Here is a 15,653-nt window from a genome sequence, read left to right on the forward strand (position 1 = left end):
TTTTACTTTAAAAATCGGCTATTTTTAATCAGCTGCTAACATATTCCTTGTGGAAAATTCTGAAAGAGATGGGAATACCAGACCACCTGACCTGTCTCTTGAGAAACTTATATGCAGGTCAGGAAGCTACAGTTAGAACTGGACATGGAACAACAGACTGGTTCCAAATAGGAAAAGGAATACGTCAACACTGTATATTGTTACCCTGCTTAGTTAACTTATATGCAGAGTACATCATGAGAAACGCTGGGATGGAGGAAGCACAAGCTGGTATCAAGATAGCCGGGAGAAATGTCAATAACCTCAGATATGCAAATGACACCACCCTTATGGCAGAAAGTGAAGAGGAACTAAAAAGCCTCTTGATGAAAGTGAAAGAGGAGAGTGAAAAAGTTGGCTTAAAGCTCAACATTCAGAAAACTAAGATCATGGCATCTGGGCCCATCACTTCATGGAAAATAGATGGGGAAACAGTGGAAACAGTGTTAGACTTTATTTTTTGGGCTTCCAAAATCACTGCAGATGGTGATTGCAGGCAGGAAATTAAAAGACGCTTACTCCTTGGAAGGAAAGTTATGACCAACCTAGACAGCATATTCAAAAGAGAGTCCCTTGGACTGCAAGGAGATCAAACTAGTCCATCCTAAAGTAGATCAGTCCTGGGTGTTCATTGGAACGACTGATGCTAAAGCTGAAACTCCAGTACTCTGGCCACCTCCTGCGAAGAGTTGACTCATTGGAAAAGACTCTGATGCTGGGAGGGATTGGGGGCAGGAGGAGAAGGGGACGACAGAGGATGAGATGGCTGGATGGCATCACCGACTCGATGGACGTGAATTTGAGTAAACTCCGGGAGTTGGTGATGGACAGGGAAGCCTGGCGTGCTGCAATTCATGGGGTCGCAAAGAGTCGGACACGACTGAGCGACTGAACTGAACTGAACTGAATTGAACATATTCCTTTAATATTTCACTCTACTATTTGGAACTAATGTCAGTTAATTCAGCCAGAATGAATCAAAGGAGAGAAAAAAAAATGTTTAAAAAGATTAAACTATTGTAACTGAAAAAGGACGTTATGATTAAACATGTCAGAATAGATGGGAATATTTTAAACTTGTCATATTGAAACATGGTTTTAGTCATGTAAATAATTACATATAAATACTTATTAATTATATATATAATATATATATTATATATATACTGGCTTCTCTGGTGGCTCAATGGTAAAGAATCAACCTGTCAATGCAAGAGACACAGTTTTGATCCTGGGTCAGGAAGATTCCCTGGAGAAGGAAATGGCAACCCACTCCAGTATTCTTTGCCTGGAAAATCCCATGGAAAGAAGAGCCTGTTAGGCTACAGACCGTAGGGTCACAAGAAAGAGTTGGACACAACTTAGCGACTAAACAGCAATAACAATAATATGTGTGTGTGTGTGTGTGTGTGTGTATAAGGTGTGTGTGCGGTGTGTATATGATATGTGTGTATGTATATGTTATCCTATTTCTCTTAGTATTTGTCCCTATGTTTTTTGGTTTTTTTTGAGCAGCAGACTATTAGAAGAACTGTATTTAAAATATATTGTTTTATTTCTTTGGTTATGGAAACATAGTTTTTAATCAAACTACATAATGATCCTTTCATTAGTTAGAGTACAAATATGAGAGAAAAATGGAAAAGGGTCATATTTCAAACAATAGAATATATTCCCATAAAACTCAGAAAAAATTTTTCCTTGAGTCTTAATTCTAGAAATTAACATGTAGCTCAACCTTTGAGAGGACTTCTGTCTTATTCCTCATTTGTGCTGAATGTATACCAGTGCCTTTGTTAGGGACAGACAAATAGATTAATGACATCCTTGCTACTAACTTCAATTCAGGAACTGATCCAAGAAAGACCACTATACCATTAATGACAAAAAACCAGGGTCAAACTTTAAAAGCAAAAGCCATGCCTCCATATTCTTTTCTTTTATTTCCACTTAAGGTCAGAAAATTTGAATCCTTTCTATCACCATTTATTGCTTCTTCAGGCCAAAATTATATTTACTATTGATTGACAAGAAATTATTATATAAAATAAATGGTATGCATTTGTTTTCTATCTTATTTTTCCTTTTTGTTCTATATTCACTCATCTGCCTTCTCCATCCCCAGCTTTTAAATGTCTCATCTTTTTGCCATAATTGTCTGATGCCTCAATTTAGTTACTGACTTTCATACTGTGCTCAAAAGATGACATGGCTCATTTTAAAAAAGCAGCAATTATTGTGCAGAATACAGTCTGCATAGCCTGGAACAATTTCAGTAAAATCAAATCAAATAAAAATATTTATGAGGACACATAATAGGAAAGCCACTGTGGTGGGTGCATTTGAGGATACGAAGAAACATAAGCAGTTCCTGCTCTTAAAATTCTTATGATCTATCCACTTGGAAGTTCAAGACATTAGGAAGAAACCTAAATATCAGTAATAGATCACAATGAGAATGAAAGCCCCATTAGGAGGGGAAGGAACCGGAAGTAAGTGATTAATTGCTGAAGATGTGATGAGCGCATTAGGCATTCAGAAGGCAGAATCATCACTTTATATCAGCATGCTGAGAGCAGAACTCAGGACTTCAGCGGTCTGAAATCATATCACAGATTCGGGTGGGTGGTGATGTAAGGCACAGAGAGGGTAAAGGCTAAGGAGGAGGTCAGCAGGAATATTGGAAGGCAACTCAAGCAAGACACGTGGTGAGAGGAAATCTCCGGAGAGAGCAAATCAATTTCAGTGTTTTGTGGATAATGACTATTTAGTCTGGTGAGAGAGAACAAGTTTCATACCAACATATCAAAAACTGGGAATTATCGTAGAGTCAATGAGGAATCATTGATTCATAGACACGATATTTGAGCAAGAAAGTGGCATGATCCCAGCAGTGTTTTCTGAAGATTAATAAAATACCACCGTGTGTTGGACTATTTGGATGAGGAAGTCAGAGTGGATCAAGACAGAGTGTCACACAATTAACTCCAGGTTATAATAGAAAAGGGGAAGTCAGTCCTTCCATACAGAAGCTGTCTCATGACTGAAGCAGTGGGAGATCTGTGTGGTGTTAACTGAATAACTGCTGTGTGCCATACACTATTCTAGACCCTGGAATTAGTGCATAAAACAAACATAAGCATGGCCTTTGCTCTTCTTGAACTATCCAGAAGAGAAAAATATAATAGTTAACTAATTATACAAATAAATGTGCAATTTGAAATAAGAATAGTATAAAGAAAACAAAAGGCAGCTTTAACAATGTGTATATGTGTATGTACATAAATTATGAAGAGTGATATGTCTGGAGAAATTCCCTGAAAATGGACAATTTGGTGAGATTTAAGAATGAGTAGGTATTATTTCTGTAAAAGGGACTGGAGAAGAGACTTTTAGGAAGAGGAGAGAAACATATGCAAAGTTAAATGGGGAATAGCACTGATATATTTGGGTACAAAAAGAAGACAGATTTGGCTACAAAAATAAAAACAGAAAAAATGAAATGAGGCTAACAAGATGGGCATTTACTATTGTAAGGCTTCAAAGGACTTTATCTTTAATAGAAATTGTTAGCCAGTAATGGATTTTTAAGAGGAAGCATTTTGAGAAGACTCGGCTTCCCATGTGGCTCAGTGGTAAAGAATCCACCTGAAATGAGCAAAATCTATCTGATTCAGCTATTAATATTTTGGAACTTTGAGGTGCACTGAAGGCTTGTAACTTCTAGAACAAGGCTTGTACAGTCAGTTGCAGTTATTTCTGATCAGTTTCAGCTCTTAGCACAGTAGATGCTAACCACTCCCCAGCCCCAGCCCCAGCCCCAAGGCGGGCAGCTATGCACCTGTGCCTGGATCAACCTACACACAGCTTATGGAAGCAAGGCTGGATAAGAAGATTCAGCCTTCCAGATATTGGGGACGTGTGTTCTGATTGTTGATTGTTGCTTCTGGCTACAGTGCATGGGTGCCTGCTAAGTCACTTCAGTTGTGTCCAACTCTTTGTGACCCCATGAAGAGTAGCCTGCCATGCTCCTCTGTCCATGGGATTCTCTGGGTAAGAACACTGAAGAGGATTGCCATGCCCTCCTCCAGAGCATCTTCCAAACCCAGGGATCAAACCCATGTCTCCTGCAGCTCCTGCATTACAGGTGGATTCTTCACTGCTGAGCCACCAGAGAAGGCCCTTCTGGCTACAGAGATGCAGACAAACACATGAGCAGCCATTTTGTTGTGGCTTCTCACATTACTGCAGGCCCTTCTCCTACTGAATGATTTCCAGGGTTCAAAGAGCAGTGTTCTTCCTCCCCTCTTCACCTGCTTTCTATTTTTTCCTCCTTGGGGAACTAAATATTAAAGACATTAAGACTAAGAAAGGCAATAACAAAGACAGTTCAAATTACTTAACAGTTGCACTTATTTCACATGCTAGCAAGATTATGCTCAAAATCCTTCACATGAGGCTTCAGCAGTATGAGAACTGAGAAATTCCAGATGTACAAGCTGGATTTAGAAAATGCAGGGGAACCAGAGATGAAATTGCCAACATCTGCTGAATCATGGAAAAAGCAAGGCAATTCCAAGAAAACATCTGCAAATGCTTCATTGACTATGCTAAAGCCTTTCACTATAAGGATCATAGAAAACTGTGGAAAATTCTTCAAGGGATGGGAATACCAGACCCCCTTACCTGTATCCTGAGAAACCTGTTTGCAGGTCAAGAAGCAACAGTTAGAACCAGACATGACCATTGGACTGGTACAAACTTGGGAAAGGAGTATGTCAAGGCTGTATATAGTTACCCTGCTTATTTAACTGATATGCAGAGTACATCCTTCAAAATGTCAGGCTGGATGACTCACAAGCTGGAATCAAGATTGCTGGGAGAAATATCAACAACCTCTGTTATGCAGATGATACCACTCTAGTGAGAGAAAGTGAAGAGGACCCAAAGAGCCTTTTGAAGAAGGTGAATGAAGAGAGTGAAAAGGCTGGCTTAAAGCTCAACATTCAAAATATGAAGATCATGGCATTTGATCCAACACTGCATGGCAAATAGGTGAAAGTGGAAACAGTGGCAGATTTATTTTCTTGTGCTCCAAAATCAGTGTGGATGGTGACTGCAGCCATGAAAGATGCTTGCTGCTTAGAAAAAGTTTGAGCAAACTCTGGAATATATGAAAGAATGAGAAGCCTGGTGTGCTACAGTTCATCAGGTGGCAGAGAGTTTGACATGACTTAGCAACTGAAAAATAAAATTTTTTCAGTTGCTACATGCACACATATACATGTGATATGTGTATATCATTTGATAAACACTTCCAAGCATTTTTCCAAGATATATGCTAAAGAGTTGAACTGCAATAAAGTTATAGACTATGCATATTCTCTACTTGATAACTGCTCACAATTTTTCAAAGTTAGTTGTAAAATTATATGTTCCCATTAACTGTGTATGGAATATATAATTATTTTTTCTGGATAATACTTTATCTAATAAGATTTAAACACGTTTCAAATATAGTGGTTATGATGGAATCTCACATCTGGCAAAGAAATTGAAAAGATAAAGCAAAATGTTGAAAATTCTCTCACTTTATACATTCTATAATTCTATATAGCTTGAAATTGTATCAAATGATCTTATATTGATTTTTAAACGACAGCAAAAGCAAAGAAAAAAATTGATAAAAGACAGTAATAAAACTCAGCTATTTTTGAAAGCTTGTTTATCACATAATTAGCAAATACCCTTTGCTTTACAAATTGAGGAATGAAGAGTGTACAGCAAAATCTTGTCCTGGGGACAAAAGTAGATACGCATATGTGTTATTTTTCACTTAAGCCACAAAGACAAAACAATGAATTTTTTTGTAATTGGCAATCTTCCAAATACTGGGTTCCTTGTATATAGCAATATGCAGTAGTTAAAAATGCCCAAGTAAACTAAGAACATTCTGTGTTTTAGGACTTTATGGTAATTTTATCCATTTGTGGAATCACATGCTGTCTACAGGGATTCTATGATATTTTATTCAACCTTTATTAAGGGTTCTAACCTGCATTGCATTTTATCAGTATATGTCCGTATCTGCCTTCCCCATTGGATCTTTCTGTAAGAACTCTGGCTTTGAAATCATACAGACTGAGTTTAAATCCCAATTCTGTGACATAGTAATTGTGTACATGTGGATGATTGGTCCTTGAGCTAAAATAGGATTTTCTCTGAAATGCTACCTTTGTTGTGGGGGTGGGGTGGGTGGTACACAACTTATAATGAATAAGTAGATGTTTTGTAGACTTAGTGAAAGGAACATGCATACGTAAAGGTGAGAATTTATGAAGACCATCTCCTCAGTTACTTACTGCTTAATTATTGCAACCACCTAGTAAGAAACATATTTTCCCTCTCTTGGCTCCCGCATACCTTCCATTGAGTAGAGTGAAGTCAGAGTGATTTTTCTAAAACACAGTATTGTTTGTGGATTAACCCAGCTGAAAAACTTTAATAATGGCCCTTAAAGTTAAGTTTAAAATCCTTTAATGTAAGCTGTTCATGACTGACTTCTTCCTCTATCCAGTCTCATCTCTTGTTATCACTTACTTGTTCTTCCAGTCATCCTGTTTTCTTGCAATTTCTCTAATTCTAGAGAAATAGACATGTATGTTTTTCTCTGCTTTGAAGCCATAGATGTGAGCTGGCTTCAGTGCACTGGTGGTGGGTGCCTTCGACATATGGAGCACCTCTATAAAGTTTACTTTGGCCTTCAAGCCTGATCCCTGATTCATCACTTCTGTTTTATAATGTATTCCTGTTGGGCCCACCACACTTTTCAGCCTGATGAGTTGTACACAAAGTAACTAATGATGAGCAGTTTCACCAGAGTCACTACTGCTGCCCGGTTGTTATATGCCTGGTTCCTAAGATCTAATAACTAAGAACTAATTTTTAAAGAATAATCTCTGCAGCACACAGAATAGGTTCCTCTAAGGGTCTATGCTGTGAATGTCTTATGATGACTTGTCACAAAATTAGCGAAATATGTTTCTCTACACAGATACTCAAGTTCCCTGGTATCTGCTGGGTCCGTGGCCCAAGTTGGATAACTACTCATACTACTTCCTGGGAAAGTGAAAGTAATGCTACATTCAGTTAGAAGGCAAGACTGTTTCCTGGCCATTCTAAAGATCTTATGCCACACAACCAACCAACAAACAAAAAATCTCCTAGTTGGATTAAGTGTTTTCAGTTGTCAAGAGGAAATTATGTTGTTGTTATACAAATTTTGGCAAAGAAAACTATCTGAAACCTAAGGCCTTCTTTCTGAGGTGGGGGCTATGATTCGTGCTTCACTGACCACTGAGGCTCTACATGAGTGCAAGGGAGATACATTATGCAGAATTAGAAGGAAGCCACATATGTTACAGTTTTGAGATCAGTTGCAGAAAGAAGGACTAAAGCATGTTTTCATATTTGTTTTCTGTTCATTATTAAGTATATGCATAATTGTACATAGAACTATGTGATTTTTTTCTCTTTCCTTCTTTTCCTTTTTATTTTATATAAAATTTATAGGAGAAAACTATTTAGTGTTTAGCTAATGAAATTATCAGAGATTGTGTAATAAAATATTATGGTCATAGTGAATGTGCATCTTAGTGTTTGGAGAAATGGTAAAAACTTCATTGCTAAGAAGGACAGCTGTATTTTGTTAGCTAGGAAAAACAGAGCTGCCTCATTGTCATACGGAAGTTCAAATGTGTGTTTCAGAAGCCAGTGGAAATTGTGTCCACAAAAGTGAGTTTTTCCAGTTATCAGGGTATTTTCCTGTCAGCTCTTAATCCACCCTTTCTACCTCCATAGTGATAATGGAGCTTCTGCTGGCATAAATTTCTGTTTTGCTCCAAGTACAGCTCTAAATTTTGATAGTAGGAGGTACCAGAGGACCATTACAAGAGGACAGAGCTTTTCTTTCTGGTTAATGTGTCTTTCCTTTTGCTTCTTTTCATTCCTATTGCGTGGTTTACAGTAGCATGAAAGAGGAACATCCAGTGACGGTCAGTCCCAGCTGTGCACCTAGAGTGTGTAATCTCTCTGCAAGCTTGAGTCCTCATCCTCAGTAGATGGGCGGCTGACTCACAGTGGGCCACTTATGCAGACAGTGTAAACTCTAGACTTTGTACTCTACAGCTGCTAGATTCTGAATAAAGCTGCACCTTATCTTCTGGTTTCAGACTCTCTGCACCCTGGAAAGCTGTTTCCTGCTTGCCAGTCCCAGCTGCTGTTTCGTACATATCTCTACCCCTTGTAACTGTGCCAGTCGCAGAGCGCCCCTGCCTTGGAGAGGTGTATTTGACCCGTCAGCTTTAGCCCACACATCATGAAGGTTATTTCTTGCTGGTCCAGTGACTGTGGGCAACTCAGGCAGTTTCTGCATCATCCAGTGTGCTGCACCCACACTTTCTCTGGTAAGATCTAAATCCCAGCTTTGGAATGGGAGTTCCCTCCCAAATTCCTTCCTGCCTTGATCGTGTGCCTTTCAGCCTTAGGACATTCTTTGCTGTTCCATTCTTGTTACTCTTTGTATTTGCTCCCTAGTCATAGTTAACCATTCTTTATAATAAATTCTCCCTGTTCAAATTGTGGGTTTTGTTCCCTGATGTATCTTTACTGTTGTAGGATCAACTGAATTTGAAAATTGTGGGTTTGTAATGTTCTTAATACAATTATCTCTAGCACTGTACAATACCCTGGAAAGACAAAAAAGTATTATGGAAGGAAGGTCAGGGAGTGAAGACTGATAAAAGTGTGGTGGAAAAATATTTCTGCTAAGATACATTGCAGTCTTTGCCATTTTATTTCACATAAAACATGCAGGTCATTAGTCCTGTCAGTTATATCTGCAACATACATTTTGAGTCCTTGTTACTTCTTTCTACTTCCATTGCTACCAGCTAAATTCATGCAGTTATCATCTTTCATTTATATGACAATTAGCCCTTCTAACTAATCAAACTATTTCCCTCATGCACTCCTTCAAACTGTACTTTACATAGAAAATTATCTAATTTTCATAACATATTTCAAGTATTAAAAACTTCACTGAAATTTTAATGTATCTATATTTTTTTTGTTAGTGTTGTAGTTTAGGTTTTCATTTCTAAAATCTATAGAACATTGAGTCAGTTTTGTTCTTCATTATATCTGTAGCTCTAAGCAGAATATTGGCATATACAGTTGGAACTCAATTGCTGAATCAGTGAAAGAATGGCAAGGAATTAGAAATCTGTTTTTGATGAGTTCTTTAAACTGATATGGAGAAGGCGATAGCACCCCACTCCAGTACTCTTGCCTGGAAAATCCCATGGATGGAGGAGCCTGGTAGGCTGCAGCCCATGGGGTCACTGAGAGTCAGACATGATTTAGTGACTTCACTTTCACTTTCCACTTTCATGCACTGGAGAAGGAAATGGCAACCCACTCCAATGTTCTTGCCTGGAGAATCCCAGGGACGGGGGAGCCTGGTGGCTGCCGTCTATGGTCTATGGGATCACACAGAGTCAGACACGACTGAAGTGACTTAGCAGTAGCAGTTAAATTGATACCTAATCTGAATATTTTAATGCATTGAAAAATGAAATGGTATTTTTCCTATTAAATTTGTGCTTTCAGAGTAATAGGATAAGATGGTACATATTAGAACAATTTTTGGAGAAGGAAAAATGCAATGGGTATTACTGTTTGGTGATATCAGATTCTATGACAGCTGAGAGAGGAGAAATTAATAGCGATGCCTCAAAGAAAAAATGCTTGAAGTAGAATTTTTTTAAATGAGTAGGAGATGCCAGAAGATAAGCAGACCAGGCAGAAAGCATGAAATAAGGAAGCATGCAAGAAAATCAAGGTTTGTATTATATCTAGAGAGGCTGACCATAGACTATATTAAGAATAAAGCAACTAGCTCTTTAAAAGAAGTAAAGAAGTAATATTGTTCATGAAGGGAGATTAATAACAACTTTGTTTTTAAATTTGATTATTGAAGTGTAATTGCTTTACAATGCATTAGTTTCTACAATAGAACAAAGTGAATCAGCCACAGGTATACATATATTCTGTCCCTCATGGGCCTTCCCCCCATCCCACCTCTCAAGGACATCATGGAGCACTGAGCTGAGCTCCCTGTGCTATACGGCAGCTTCCAACTAGCTATTTACTGTACAGTTCAGTTCAGTTCAGTCCAGTTACTCAGTCATGTCCGACTCTTTGTGACCCCATGAATCGCAGCACACCAGGCCTCCCTGTCCAACACCAACTCCTGGAGTTCACTCAGACTCACGTCCATCGAGTCAGTGATGCCATCCAGCCATCTCATCCTCTGTCATCCCCTTCTCCTCCTGCCCCCAATCCATCCCAGCAGCAGAGTCCATGTGGTAGTATGTATATGTCAGTGCTACTTTCTCAGTTCATCCCACCCTCCCCATGCCCGACCCATGTCCACAAGTCCACTCTCTACATCTGCACCTGTATTCCTGCTCTGCAAATAGGTTCATGTGCACCATTTTTCTAGAATCCATATATATGTGTTAATATACAATATTTTTTTTCTCTTTCTGACTTACTTCAATCTCTATGACTCTAGGTTCATCAACATCACTTCAAATGACCCAGTTTCATTCCTTTTTTATGGATGGATAATATTCCATTGTATATGTATATTGTGTGGGTGTATATATACATACACACACACATATATAACATCTTTATCCATTCATCTGTTGACGGACATGACATTTAGGGTGCTTCCACGTCCTAGCTATTATTCACAGTGCTTCAATGAACATTGAGTACATGTGTCTTTTTGAATTATGGTTTTCTTAGAGTATAGTAGACCTTTGTCATTCTTCATGGTGTTTAACTTTTGAAACCCTTTCTATGTGTGGAGAATCCACTGACTTGTGGAGCAAAGCACCCATCCAACTGTAGAAGTGAAAAGTGCTAGAGAATTGCTTTCTATGCTTCTGTTGAATGTAGGGCTCAGGTAAAGGATGTAGAACAACCAGATAAACACATCTCAGCTGTTTAATCTCGAGTGACCAGGTAGGTACGGTAACAAAGGGATCAGCTAACGCTTATTTTCCAAAGTTGTCCATGGGTGTTGCTAATTGAAAGCATTTTTTTTTTTTTTTTCAGTATTGATGATACAGAGCAACATCACTGGTATCTTTGATGACAGATTTTAGTAGCATAATTTTGAATACTCTTTTTCCCAAATGGATGACATGAAAATATGGTTCTCAAGCACTGTCATAGATTGTGAATTTTTCAATATCCTCCCAAGGAAATGCCTTCAGCTAAAATCATTCAGATTTCTGCTTCCTAGTACTTGTATATAAAAACTTTTGGTTTAGGAGACCTAAATCAGTTGAAAAATCTACAATAATTTAAAGTATTTGGGAATTATTCTGGAGATATGAATTAGTAAAATTTAGAAACAATTTGTAAACATCATAAAAGATAAAAGAGGCTTGAGGCAGTAATACAAGAAGGGAGACAAAAAGAGATAATATGCATGGGTATTTCATAGAAAAAGTGATACAAATTACTTATAAGCATATGAATAGATGTTCAATCTTATTCATAAATAATAAAATGCAAATTAAAACAACAATAAAGAAACAGATTGGCAAATATTAAGGTATGATAACACATACCTTAGAAGAGAGTAGAGGAATCGCATTTCATACATTGCTAAAGAGCACATTGTTTCAGCTACTTTGGAAATTATTTAGAAATATATTTGTGTGCATGAATGATAATTTTTTGGATTGATACACATGAAACTGTGGCAGTAGAAGAAATGGAGTATTTGTGCCAGAAGAGAACTTCAAATTTCATTAGGTGTTTTTTTCACTGTGAATAAGAATTAATAACCAGACATACTAGAAAATAAAAATGGAAACAGCTAATGCCAAACATGAAGAGAAAAACAACTTGAGTAGGGAAAAAACCTATTGAAAGTAAAGTACAAAATCAAAATATAATTCAAAGACCAAACCTCCCTGGGAAATGATTAGATATATGAAGTAAAGAGCACAGAGAAGTAAAATGCTATTTAGGCTTATGGAAACCAGGTAATTAATAAAAGTAGAATTATCAAAAACCAAATATGAGAAATTAGGAATAAAATTGTTTTAATGATTGAAATGAATACCATTTTAAAACGTGTTTGAGACGTCTTTCAGGATATTCAGCTAGATAACACAACAGATAGTTTTAAATTATAGACTAAATCAGTCAAGGGTTATCACGGTTCAGAGATTTAGGAAGTACTCAAAAAGTTGAGATGGCTTTAACTGTGGGTGGTACTGCCAAAGAAGACAGAGCAGTAAAGGTGAAGAGAAGCAAGACTTCGAATCCTGTAACACAGCTTCTTTTAGGCAGAGTGAAACAGGAGTCAGTAAAGAAGGAAAGATTGGAACAGGCCGTGTGTCAAGAGAAATAGCAGAAGAGCATATGTTTTTGGATCTAAGGGATAATACAGTTTTAAGAAGATAGTCAGCTGTGTGGGTAGTTACAGAGGAATTGATAGAGATCCAAACTGAGAAAGGGTCACTTGATTTTGTGATTAGATGGTCAGTTTCAAGCTATGTCGTGGTAGATTCCTGATTGCAAGCAGTCCCAATGCACAAGAGAGTGGAAAGAGCAAGAAAAATAGTAGTTTTAAAATTACTCTTTTGAAAGCCTAGTCACAAAAGGAAAGAAAAATAGAAAGATAATTCAGGGCATTAGAAGAGCTTTAACATATGTGCACAACTCTTGTGAAGATATATTGCTTTGTATTCAAATGTTTGTCCTTTTTAATAAAGAAAGACACAGGAAGCCAATATTTAGAAGGCAGACTTTAATAACTATTAAATTCCTTGTGCAACAAGGAATTAAGAGAAGGATTCTGTGTTTTCTTTATGGTTAAAACACTACAAGAGATTAACATATAGCCCTCTTACCTCCAACTGCCTTGTCCAGCAGTAGTTAGTGTCTGCTACTGCTGCTAAGTCGCTTCAGTCGTGTCCGACTCTGTGCGACCCCAGAGACGGCAGCCCACCAGGCCCTGCCGTCCCTGGGATTCTCCAGGCAAGAACACTGGAGTGGGTTGCCATTTCCTCCTACAATGCCTGAAAGTGAAAAGTGAAAGTGAAGTCGCTCAGTCATGTCCGACCCTCAGCGACCCCATGGACTGCAGCCTACCAGTCTCCTCCGTCCATGGGATTTTCCAGGCAAGAGTTCTGGAGTGGGGTGCCATTGCCTTCTCCAGTTAGTGTCTGAGCTATCTCTAAAAGTGAGAAGAATCTTAGGTCAATGATTGGGACTGTGAAGCCTAGAAAGCTCTTATCCACAGGAAAAGTCCTCCCTACATTGCTTTGGAATACCTGAAATTGATTTCATTTGTATATTTGACTGATACATTACACAATAATAGAAAAAATCTGAGAAGTTTTAAGAGTATAGGGAGGTCTACCACATTTATTAAAATAACTGAAGTCACTGGTAAAAAAGATGGAATGGATATGCCAAATATGACCTGTTTCTTGTTTTAGTGGAATTGATATTTTTCTGTAACTTTTATCTCCAAATGGATAGGAGAATACTTTTAACTATTTTGAATACATCAAGGGATAGTTACCTCATGACCAGAGTTATAGTATATGAGGTTAGCTAGCAAAAAAAAAAAAAAATGGCACTCAGTTGTATTGAGAGGGCCTTGATACGTTCCTAATTCAATATGATACCACCTACAGAGTTGACAGATTGGGTCAGCTTCATCAAACACTGGGCAATTCCTTGATGGAAAAAGTAATGTATCAGATCAGTCACTTGTAGTCCAATCAATCAGAATACTGGCTATATGCCTGAAATTTTGAATTTTTAATGTTTCCTTTTGGCATGATGCAGGCATAACCACTTTGACTAGCATGCAATGCTTAAGGTAATCGTTAATTTTACTACACTTTATACTTCCTCGTCTACTCTGTCCTCACAAAACTCAGTAACAATCAAATCACATAAGAGGAAAGAGCACTTCATTTTTTTAAAGCATTTCATTTCTAACCAATAAGATGACTCAGTATATATGGAAGAGCTATTTAAAATGTCTTCTTTATGAATATTCAACTTAATTCAGATTAAGCTTTACCATTAGGACAAGTAAGGCAGAATGCTGACTATACCATGAAAACACTTTTAAAAACTACTTTTTTCGGAATGCCATATGTAAAGAGTGAATGTTAACAAGCAGTTGGGCAACTAGTATTTTTTTCCTGTCAAAAATGATATACTTTTTATATCTATATTATTCCTGTGTAGTCCTTAAAATGACTGTAGTGAGAAAGCTTTGAATGTTAATTTACCAGAGACAGGAATACACATTTTTATCTATGGCACTTAAAAAGTACATCTTTTTTCCCCTTACAGTGACACATTATAATGATGTCAAGGTCCCGAAAAAAGAGCATGACATTAACAAGATGGAAGGCTAACTTAATGGAAGTTCCATTGATAAAATGCCATCCTCACAAAGCTAGTAATTGTTCTTTGGCTATTATACCGTTACCAAAGAAGCAATATATCAGATGTCTGCTCATCTAGGCATAACTCTGAAAGATTCTGAGACACTGTAAATTGTATATCACTAAACTCTAGAACATTAAAAGCAACTAACTTATTCATTAATTATTGTATCTTACTGACTAGAATCAAGAATTATGACAGACAATTTAATCGTTAAAAACCTCATGCATAGTTATTTGAAAGTGTTATTTTCTTTTAAAATGAAATACATCCCTAGGGAAAAAGTCAAAGATTCCATGTCTCATGCATACATTAATAACCATATAGCACTGGATTGCAAAGTTCTTAGTACTCAAATTGTGTTTGAGTTTTATTGTAAGTTTCTAGATCTTCATAAGATGCTTAATGTTATTATGCCACATAACGTGTTGAGGTTCATTCTAACAGCAGATAAAATAGCTTTACTATGACTGTGGTTCAATTAAAGTTGAAAATTAAAACTTTAAAATTTAGAATATGTGATTTGGTATTTGTATTTTCATCATGTGCATTATCAGTCAAGTTCCTGTAAACCATCTTTATGCTGCTCTGGTTTTCTATGTAAGTTATTAAAGTTAGTGTTTGGGCTGTCACCTGTCCCAAGAGCTTACTGTGATTATTACTTGCAGTCACAGAGAATACTTGCAACTGTTATGCACTTGTAGAATCATACAAAGAGATGTGCTCAATGTGGTGAAATGTCTGTATGTACCTCATGCCCCTCTCCCTAATGCCATTTAGAACTACTGAGTATCAAACAGTTGCATACAACAGTTTGCAAGCATGTGCTAAAATGTATCTTTCCCTCAAGGAAAGAGAGAAAAGACATTAGAAAATGATCAAATTTACCTAAATCTCTCAACCAAGGACCTCTTTATCTACTTTTCTCATATTGCTAGTATGTATTCATTTCACAGTTATCCATCAACCCCCTATCATATACCACTCACTGTGAAAGGCACAGATACAACTTGTCCTCAGTTGTTTCTCTGATAAGCAGACTTTGAGCCAAG

The sequence above is a fragment of the Bison bison genome, unplaced genomic scaffold, assembly GCF_000754665.1.
Source record: "Bison bison bison isolate TAMUID 2011002044 unplaced genomic scaffold, Bison_UMD1.0 scf7180017864263, whole genome shotgun sequence".
Taxonomy (NCBI): domain Eukaryota; kingdom Metazoa; phylum Chordata; class Mammalia; order Artiodactyla; family Bovidae; genus Bison; species Bison bison.